Below are 9,383 nucleotides of genomic sequence, written 5' to 3'. Positions count from 1 at the left end.
CGAGCGCGGGAGGCCGGCGTTGGCGGAGTTGTGCCCGGCCGCGGGGGTGGAGGAGCTGACAACAGCCCGCTTAGCCGGAGGGCAGCGGGTATGCGCACCAGCCCAGGGTGGAGTGGAGTGTGTGCTCCTGTCGACGCGAACCTGTGTGTTGTGCCGGTTGCAGGGCCTCGAGTTTTGGTGGTGTCGTTGCTCGATTGACTAGTTTCATTCTGCACGAGTCAAGGGATATTGCTGCTCAAAGCCTGCAGGCTTATGCAAAACTGAAAACGTCCCCAACCCATTGCGCAGGCCTCTGATACATTGAAATGTGTCCTTTGGTCGTGTGTGTGTGTGTGTGTGTGTGTGTGTGATAGGACAAGCTTTCCTAAGAATACAGGAAAAACTCAAACCGACTGTTCCTCTATTCTCTGGGTTTTCCAGGCTCCTTAATAAATAAGTGCCTAGCCTTAGGAGGTTGTTGACCTTTGATAGTGTGAGCAGATAGAGCGATTCCCCCCACCCCCAGCCCTCAGCCTCTAACCCCCTCTTTCCGGATTAAAGAGTAAGAATACAAATGTAATGGGTGCCCGAGGGGGGCGAATTGGGACCCTAGCCAAGTAAACAAACCATATTCCTAAGAAGAAAACAAAGGCCCTGCATTCGGGCTTCCCAGTGAATCTGAGAGAAAAACATCATTTGTTTGAAATTAAACGTCTAAAGTGGTCCGGAGCAGACCGGCCTGGACGCCCGCACAATATCGCGAGTCCTCCCGCTGGGCCAGTTAAATGCTCACTTGTCCGGGATTAACCCCATGGGGTTAAATGGGGCCATGCAGAGATAACGGCCGGTGATTTCTGTCATTAAGATTGTGTTAAATTCTTCTTCTGTTTGATAATCGGTCGTAAAAATAAATTATTAGACCGAAGTATGTTTGGGATATGGTTAAAAATCAAGAGCAGCTCTGACTCCCGGGGGAAACACTTTGTGCGGGTTCAGCCCTGGCTCCGGCCAGACTAGAGGAGCTCCCCACTCTGACTTCGCGCGGGGCGGACTGCGGCCCCGCCGAGGCCGACGCTTCTCGCTGCGCTGGGAGCCGCAGAGACGCAAAATGTCTCCTCCTACCCCCGCCCCCACACCAGGCTCCTGGACCCCAGGAATGGTTTCTGAGTACAGGTGGCCTCGGAGTGAGCTAGGAAGGGAGGGAGGAACCTGGGATGGGATGGGGGTTTCGTGGGTGGGAACGGAGCGGGTTAGCTGGGGAGTCCCGTCACAGGCCTGGCAGACAACCCTGGCGGTTCGCTTTTGCTAATTAGCAAATAAACAAAGCGCTAGAAATAGCCATGACTACTTTCAAACCCAGATTATGTTAATGCAGGTGGAGGGTTTTTCCCCTACAATGCCAATAGTCTCTTTTCTACTTTTCAGACCAAAAAAGAAAATTGCTACCCTCGCATGTAAATGAAGAAGAGGCATGTGATAGTAAGAAATGCTGCACATCTGAGCCGTATTGGCTTTTAGGAATCTGGTAAACCCAAAACTGTAGTAACCTTAAAGGAAGGTTGCCAGCGTCCCCTTTCCTGAATATAAGCAAATTTAACTTACGTAATAAGCAAACTCCTGGCCAGAGCCTGCTTTTGAAAGAAAGAGATTTCTCTCCTTTGTTTGTTTTTTAATAGTTTTTATTTGCTTTTAAAAAGAAAACATGTTTACCATGACATGCAATTTTCAAGCAGAGCCAGTATATTCTATTACTGGCATTCCCTCTCCTCACCCACCATGTCCTCACTGAAGGCTGAAAACACTCTCTGAGGAGGCAGGGAGGGCTTCTGCAAGGCCCAGTCCGCTTGACATCTAACAAGCTGACCCACAGCCTGGCTCGGCCCCCAAAAAGAGATGGAGCTGAGGTCAGCCAGGCCTCTTCAGGCCCGGGCTTTGAGAGAGGGGGAGAGAGGAGTGGCTTGGGCATGGAAAGTGGAGACAGGAAGAGGTGGCCAGTTAAGCAATACCCCCCACCCCACCCCACCCCCAGAAGTAAGAGGTAGAGGCCCCAGAGAAGGCACCCCTAGAACCGAGGTCCTTCGTTTTTCCTGGTTTGGGTGTCCTGAGAGGAACCCCCTTGCGGAATTCAAAAAGTGGTCCGTGACCTTCAGGAAGGGACTGGGCCGAGTGCCTTCCCCTGTCAGTAACCCTGAAGTTTCGGGGCGGTGGCCCTGGATTCCCAGCTGAATCAGTCCAAGCTGCCTCCCCGAGGCCCAGGCACCTGGCTTAGCGACCCGACCTGGGGTGGGGGACCTTTGTCCAGCCCCCGCCCCCCTCCCCAGCGGCGCCGTGGATTGTGAAACAGCTTGGCCACAGTGGCTGGTGTGAAGGTGCGTGGCCTCGGTCTCTAGTGTGGGAAACTTCCTTCCCCTGGAGGGGTCCCAGGCCCGGCGCGGAGTCCCAGCCTGACACACACCCTCTCACGGGCCGAAGCTCCGTCCGGACCCCGACTTCTTAGGAAGACCCCGGACAACCGCCTCCGGGGCCACAGACCGCTCCCCTTCCCCCCACCCCAATCAGTGGATCAGCAAATGTTTGCCGAGCACATACTAACGCGTGTTCCAGGGTACCCCCTGAAAGCAAACCATCCTGCTTCCCGTTGGGAAGCGACTGTAATGCTAACAGGGACCCCAGCGACAGCGCCCAGGCCCTCCGCCGCCGCGACACGCAGAATGGGGCGCGGGGTGCTGCTCCGCCCGGGGCCTCCGCGTTGACAGAAAAGGGAGGGGTGTTCAGAAGGGTAGAGGGCTCCCCAGTGCGGCGCGGGGACGAGAACGGGGGCCTGCCAAGGCGCGTTAACTTCTGAGCAAGAAGCAAAGAGAGAGGGGAGCTGGGCAGGAGAGATGTCCATTTTCTTTTGGATCCCCCCCGCCCAGCGTGTGTGTGTGCGTGTGTGTGTGTGTGTGTGTGTGTCCGCGCGCGCTTCCCCACGCCCACGGTGGGGGGGGGATTTGAACAGTTGTCCCAGCGGGGTCAGTCCCTGCGGACCCCCGCCCGCCCGCAGAGGTGGACCAGGTTGCGTTCCTCGCCCCGGCGGGGTGTGCGCTCCGAGTTTGGCCGGGCTGGCGCGGCTGTTTCTCCGCACCGCCCGCCGCTAATATATGCAGCGGTTAGCGAGGCTCCGGGGAAAAGGAAATGTATAACGAAAGCTTATTCGTGAGCAGGAATATACTAAAGGAGCAATCTGATGTCTTCTTAATCCTATGTAAAAAGCTTTGTGGTCTTCCTAATATTGACTGAATGGGTAATTAATGGCTCTTCATCTAGGCGAATACCCTGTAATCCAAAGATAGGCAAAAGACAACAAGCCCAACGTAGAAGACAAAAGGCCCAACAGCGGCTGCCCCCCCTCCACTGCCCCCACACCCCCCACACACACCGCTACCACCGGGGCTCCCAATGGGCGCGTTTCCTCCTGGATGTAGAATTTACCTACCTTTCCTGGGTTAGACTTCCCCACAGAACCTGGCTTCCCAGCTCCGTCCTCCACTACTTGGTCTTTCCCTCACCCGTCCTTCTCTCTTCGTTTCTTTCTTCTTAGCTTTTCTAAGAAGTCGCCCTCATTATGGCTCTCAACTGCACTTTTTCCCCCCCTAAAGCCCTTATCTTCCATTTGGGGAAATGATTGATATCAGAGGACCAACACACCAGGCCCTCAGAAGGTTCAGGCCAAGGAGCCGGCTCCCTTCTGATCCAGGTGGAGTCTCCTTTCTTTCACAACCGAAGGCCCAGAGTTGGTGAGGACTGCGGTAGTTGGGACAGAAGGGAATAAATTAACAGGAGAGAGAGCACGCAGAATGGTGTATCTGTGTTAAAGAGTGATCAGGCGTGATGGAGTCAACTTCATTGTGAGGATCTGACCTGAGGAGTGCCCAAGATTCTCCCGGCGTGTTTTTAATAGGCTGACATTTTAATTTAAATCTTTAGAAGTAATATATTACTTGGGTTACTACAATGAGCTGGGTTCCTTTTTTGTCAGCTGACAGCTTTTAAAATATTATTTCACTAGGGAAATAAAAGCTTCATCTCAGATTATAGGTGGGTATTTTTGGATTTATGTGATTTATGGTCACCATGACAACTAATGCTGAATGTTAGCTACTAGCATGTCTGGGAGAGGGAAGACAGGAAGAAGGGAGAGCAAGAGAAATGGAAAAGAGACGAACATGAGCTGGAGAGGTAGAAAATAGAAAGAGAAAGGAGCATTATAATCCAATTTTTGTTGTGTTTTTTAAGTGACTTTAGTTAGTCCCTTGTCACTTCTCTCTCTGGACCTGAATATTGATGTTTATCTTATTCCCGCTTCTCTCTCTCCCCTACCCTAAAACGTATACATTCTCTTCCATGACTAATTGCATTGCGAGATTAAATGAGGACCTAATAAACCTGTAAGGCTAGCATGCTAACGTGAAAAGGCATTATAGCACATGGGCTTAGTGATTTCACTAGCCCCCTGCTCCAATGCCTCCTCTAATCCCTCGATCTTCTCTTCACTGGCCAGTGTAGGGACCCCTACACCTGACACCTGAGCTTTCTCATCCAGTCGTGCCAGACCTCCAGTGGCAGATTGTGTGGGGACAGAGATAGGGGGACCCATTGCAGGGACCTCGAGAGGGTGTTTAGCACATCTACAGACTTCTGATTCAAAAAAATGCATCCCCCTTTTTTTTACAAAATAAACTAACAGGGTTTTTTTTTTATTCCATTTAGGCAATGGGGAGGCGGATTAGCTACAGTAAAGCCTTTAATTTCTGGTTATGGCTGAGGGGACGCGGGTAGAAAGGGAGCACTTTCCAGCTTGATTTTTTGTGTGGAGGAAAGCCAGGCAGAGGAAGGAGAGAAGGAAGGGCCTCTTCTTGAGCAGGGTGCAAGGTCTCCTTAGACCTCTGCGCCTTACACCACGGCTGCGCACCCACGCCCCTCACGTGTCTATGAGCAGAATCCCAGGCGGGCCTCGTCCTTGAGCTGGCCTTGACCGAGCAAGACTGCCACCTCTCTAAGCAGGGGGACATGTAATTGAGTCATTTTCCAGGTGAGCTCTCAGGACACATTTTTTCCAAACGTTGTTGGCCCCTTGTTTGTGTCCCAATTCATACCCGGACCATTGCAACTAAGAAATTGATGGCACAACCCAGCCAATCTCACCATGATGGCCAGGGGGGTTTTGTGCAACTAACACTAAAGAGTGTGAAATTAAATAAGACCTTAAGACTGGTAATCAGTGGCCAATACCAGCTCAAAACTGTCCCGACCAGGTGTCACACATTTCCCCCCTCAAGGGTCATTATTTGAAAAAATAAGCAAGAAAACGCCTATTGAGACGATACCTGATGTCTTTGGACACAAAAACTTAAACGCATACAGAGCTCCCTGTCCTGATCCTGGGAAGCCTGCACCCCAGGGCTTCCCTGAACCGGACCACGCTGAGTTTTTCTAACTTCTGTGAGGAAAGCTGAAATGTTAATTTCTAGAACCAGTCAAAGAAGGGGTTTTGGGGGCGTAGTGCCGAACCAAAATACATTTGATTTCTTTGCTGTCAACTTCTTCCTTATCAGTATTGCCCGTACCTGTGTACCCACCCACACAGTTTTGGTAAATTAAATCTCCAAAACTACCCACAACCACCACAATTTTTACTGAAAAGTGTTTCCAGGTTCCCCACTACACACTTGTTTTTCCCCATTTAGACTTTCCATGTTGTTATAGTCCTACCACCCATGGAGTGAAATCTTGGGCTTGGGAAGTGTGTCACTCAGACTCAAGAGTTTGTGAAGTGATTAATTGATTAGGAGGGAGTTGAAACTCTGGCTGAAAAAAAAATGTGAAGAAACACCTCACTGGTTCAGTTGTTTCGAAAGCTGGGGTTGAGGGGTGGTGTGATATATATATACATACAGTATATATACATACACACACACACATATATATATATTCTATAGATTTGTAGGTATATGTGTGTACGGCTGTGTTTTTTCTCTAACCAGAGTGCTCCAGATAACTGTCTTTATGTTCTACTTGGCTTTGCAATGGATTGACACAATTTAAGATTCCTTGTCTCTTTAGGCTTCTAGGCTGCCTGAAAGGTCACCAGTACTTCCACCATCGCCCACCCTTTGGCACTATAAGATGCTGTCCCCTGCCCTTGGGTTTTTCACCCCTTGGAGGCTGGTTTAGGGCCTTCATGGTGTGTATTTGTCCGGATGAAAGTTCTATTAGTCAAGCAGAGCCACCTGAGCTTAAATCAGAATTCTGCGGGTTTAATGAGAGATGTGTTTAGAAATCTGTATGGCTCTGGGGAGCTTCTCAGCTCTCCCAAGCAAGGAGTTTTGAAAAACGCCCTGAGCTCGCACCAAAATTTGAATGCTCGCTCTGATGGAGAATCTTTCATTCTTTGATGTAATGGAGTTTCTTCATGAAATGAGGCTGTGGGGGCACGGCAGTGTGGGGATCGGAGCTCTGCTAAGGTTTCAGAGAAGAAACTGGAATATGATTAGTAAACACATTGGGCAGAAAAGAGCTGCATTCATGTTGACTTAGTTACAGGTCATCGGCTGGCAGTGCAATGGGAGGAAATATTTACTTTACACATATACTTTATGATCTTGGGGGAATTAGAGGAAATTCAATAAGAAAATGGCTAGAAACATCTAAAACCCTTATTTAAAAGACTTAAGCAAATTAAAGTCTTATCAGATTAAAACCCACTACAAATGTAAGAGCATTGTCTTCAGTGAAACGCTGTGGGGTCTGCGGAGATTCTCCTCCAAATCTCAGGGATAAAATGCGTCATTTAAGCACCAGATAATGAACAGAATGTAAATTAATTTAACCTTCTTTACCAACAGGCTGCTGGTGTAATATGTATAATTTAGTGAAAAGATGGCAGGACCTAATGTAGCTGGAAGCATGAGCCTCAGCCCAAGCAGACCTGTCAGAGTGGGGTGTATTCTGCTGAGTAGGTGTGTGTATGCTTGGAATGGGGATGAACTGGAACAAAAGGTTAAAATCAGAAAGGCTGATTTAAAGCTGACTGTGAAGACAGTTCCCCCTTGGAGCTGAATTCTTCTGAAAGTAGGATGATACTTGTGTGGAGAGACTGAAGAACAATTCTCATTTGGTTCCTCTGTCTGCTCTCAAGGATGTTTAAAATGGGGGAGGAGTTGCAGAGAGGATTTGGGGTGGGAGCGGGGCAAAGAGAGACACATAGGTTACAAACATGTTTGTAGTCCATTTCATCTACTCTGCCGCAGACTGAGTAAGTTTCCCAATCTTGTGAACAAGGGCAAGAAGGGAATTCTCTGAAGATACCCCATACTGGTGTTGCAAATCATTGACTGTAACGTCAAACAAATACACAGTCAGGGATGATAACACTAACTCCACAATAAAGCAATCGGCCAATGCAGAGCCCAGGGGAGATTAGTTTGTGCTCCCCAGCTGACCCAAGCCAGAGGACAAAGGGACTTTCAAAAATTATTTTAAATAATATGTCTGGATTCCTTTCTTTAACCTCTGTGGAAATTAAATTTATGTGGAAATAGTGCTACAGAGACTTGGATGTCCCCAAAGGTGTTCTATTTCCTTTGTTTATATAAATGAATACGGGTGGTTTTGCCTTTCCTGGCCCAGTGTTCTCCTAAGCTTGTGCCCTTCGCTGACACCCTACTGCCTCTGCCTGCTTGGACTTTAACAATTCAAATCAGCCTAGAGCTTCCTGGGGAGTGGGGGGGGAGGGGACGACACAAAAATTATCCTTGAAATTGGTTATTTGGCAACATTCTTAATTGTATGGAAACTCATTAAAGCATAGTTTATATATAATTAGCTCAAGGCTGTTGATTCTACAAGCTTTATGGATCTCAATCTGATTGATAATAAAGTAAACATGAGAGTCGAATTTAAAGCTCGGCTCTCTCTCTGGTTAGGACGAGCTTAATACAGTGTACGAGGAATTTGAAAGATCTAGGATATGTGTCTTAATCAACGTTAAGTAGAATGGATAAGCTTTCAGCATTTTGAAAATGCTGGGTTAGGGTTTCTATTCTATTGTGTGTTTTCTGTCTGGGGACTAATAAGCATTACAGAGAACGTGATCTGAGGCGACTTTTTATTCTTGTATAAATCCAGAGTGAACCACCAAACAGTTGTTCGTTGAAAGTCAAGGTAATTTTCTTTTGACGGGTCCATTTGCTTCTCGATTTCTAATTTATTAGCCTGCCTTCTAAGGGATATGTCTTTTTTTTTATAAAGCAATTAAAATAAAACTTCTTCAGATTAGCGCAGCATTCACCTGACAGGCTGTTTGGGAAATCTATCGGAGAGGTGATCTATTGGTGTTTTTTAAATATCTCTGGTTTTAAGTAGCATGTCTCCTTTCCATACAGGAGAAAAACACCTCGGGGGTGAAAATAGATGTAGTGAGACACAAAAAGAAAGTGCGGGGAGGGGGGGGTGTCTTGTTGATCCGTGTACCTTCCAGCTCCTTTCTCCCCGAGCTTTTTACTCCCACCTCATCCTTCCACCTCTCCGCCCGAACAAAAAGCCGATCGTGTTTAGTCGGGTTGGAACCAGCGGGTGTAGACTCTGCGGGCGCAGTGAGGCATTGGCCCAGCCCACTTAGCTGATAGGTGCAAGCAGCCCGGTCCCTCCGCCGCAGCTCGCGGCCTCCTGATTGGGTCAGAGCCACGTCACTCCGGCCGCAAGAAGGGTCTGGGAGAAGGCGGAGGCGGGAGGGCTGGGGAGGGCCGTGGCCAAATGACGTCTCGGCACCAGGAAGCCCGCCTCTGGTTTTAAGATGTTAGGCCAACAGGGAAGCGAGGAGCCGCAGTGCTGGTCCTTCGCTGGCCCAGGTGCCGGGAGCTCCAATATCAGCTACCTGTCCCTGTCACTCTTGACACTTCGCTGTCAGGGCTGCGCGCGGGGGGCGGGCAGAGCGCGCTCCGCGTTAGCTTTCCTTATTGGAGGGGTCCTCGGGAGAGGGAGGGGGTGAAGAAAGGGGTCTTTGCCCACTCTCGTTTCGCTTTGGAACTTGCAAGCCGGCTCCCCAAAGACGCTCGGAGCGGTACCCTCCCGACCTCGTTCGCATGGCTCCGTTGGCCCGCTGACATTCGGCCGCCGGAACCTTCCGCTTAAGCCTGCCGAGGGAGACGGGGCGGCGAGGCTGGAGCGCTCCGCGGGGGTTGTGTTCGCCGGCTCTGCCCGCGGCAGGGGGTTGGCTGCCTCCGCGTCCTCCGCCTGTCACCATCCCCAGCCACCGGCTATGGCTTCGGTCCTAGCGCCCGGCCAGACCCGCGCCCTGGACTCTGCCAAGCACAGATTGGAGGTGCACACCATCTCTGACACCTCCAGCCCCGAGGCCGCAGGTA

At 49.8% G+C, this 9,383-nt stretch overlaps 1 protein-coding gene across 1 annotated transcript in view; it reads left to right on the top strand.

Annotated features, from left to right (window-relative positions):
• The window catches only part of PITX2 (paired like homeodomain 2), an 18,983-nt gene that overhangs the window by 4,962 nt on the left and 4,638 nt on the right, over positions 1-9,383 (top strand). The gene's annotated exons all lie outside the window — the stretch shown is intronic.

Source organism: Myotis davidii, unplaced genomic scaffold, assembly GCF_000327345.1.
Source record: "Myotis davidii unplaced genomic scaffold, ASM32734v1 scaffold973, whole genome shotgun sequence".
Taxonomy (NCBI): Eukaryota; Metazoa; Chordata; class Mammalia; order Chiroptera; family Vespertilionidae; genus Myotis; species Myotis davidii.
The sequence above is the reverse complement of the archived record's forward strand: the minus strand, read 5'-3'. Positions and strand labels throughout refer to the sequence as shown.